This window comes from Microtus ochrogaster, chromosome 5, assembly GCF_000317375.1.
Source record: "Microtus ochrogaster isolate Prairie Vole_2 chromosome 5, MicOch1.0, whole genome shotgun sequence".
Taxonomy (NCBI): Eukaryota; Metazoa; Chordata; class Mammalia; order Rodentia; family Cricetidae; genus Microtus; species Microtus ochrogaster.
In genome coordinates this window covers 79,548,707-79,549,481 of record NC_022012.1, presented here as the reverse complement: position 1 = coordinate 79,549,481, position 775 = coordinate 79,548,707, and the positions used below count along the sequence as shown (strand labels likewise).

At 40.4% G+C, this 775-nt stretch overlaps 1 pseudogene; it reads right to left on the bottom strand.

Moving 5' to 3' along the window:
• LOC113456151 lies at positions 1-113 on the bottom strand (annotated as a pseudogene).
• Between the last annotated feature and the right edge of the window lie 662 nt (positions 114-775).

Genomic DNA, 775 nt, shown 5'->3' with positions numbered 1-775 from the left:
AAGCTCCTATTCCAACTCCTAGTTCCAAAAATCCATTTAATATATTGTCCTCGGATAGAGGACGTATCAGATATTAAACTGATAAGAACAGATACAACTTTCATAGAAGACACATTCTTTGTTTTTTTTTTTTTTTTTTTTTTTTTTTTGCAGTCCCCGCTGCTCCAGCCTTACAGGTGCTGGAAATAATGGCATGTGCTATATCAAACCTGACAGCGTTCGTGGGTTTGGCAGCTGGGGACTGTTACTTGCTCTTTTTGGATCTTAGATTTCATTGGTAGCAAATGCAGCAGTTCTTCATTGGTATTGTTTAGCTCTTCCACTGGCTCTTTATTGCTCTAGGCATTTTGCCCTCATGTGTAAAAAGTGAGTCTTTAGTTTGTACACCAGCTCCAGGCACCTGCTGTGAAGCTGAAGTTGCCACCTACTTGGGAGTGGGAAATGAATTCAACAGCAGGATGTTGTGACTTGTGCTAGCTGGTGGGCTTTCTGGAGGCCTCGATAGGCTCTTCGACTCTACACTCAGGAAAGAGGATTATTTTACTAAGCTTTATTTGGGGTTTTGGATTCAGTGACTTTGGAACTATTTGTACCAGTTCTTTGCTCAGATCAGTACTGAAACTGATATGTTCTGTTTAAGATGTCTTAGTACCTACAAGATACAAAAGTATATTGTGCCTCTACTCTCTTGATTATTAAAAAAGTTATCTATCTCTGTTCCCCTATCACCTGTCTGTCTGCTTGTCTGTCTGTCTGTCTGTCTGTCTGTCTGTCT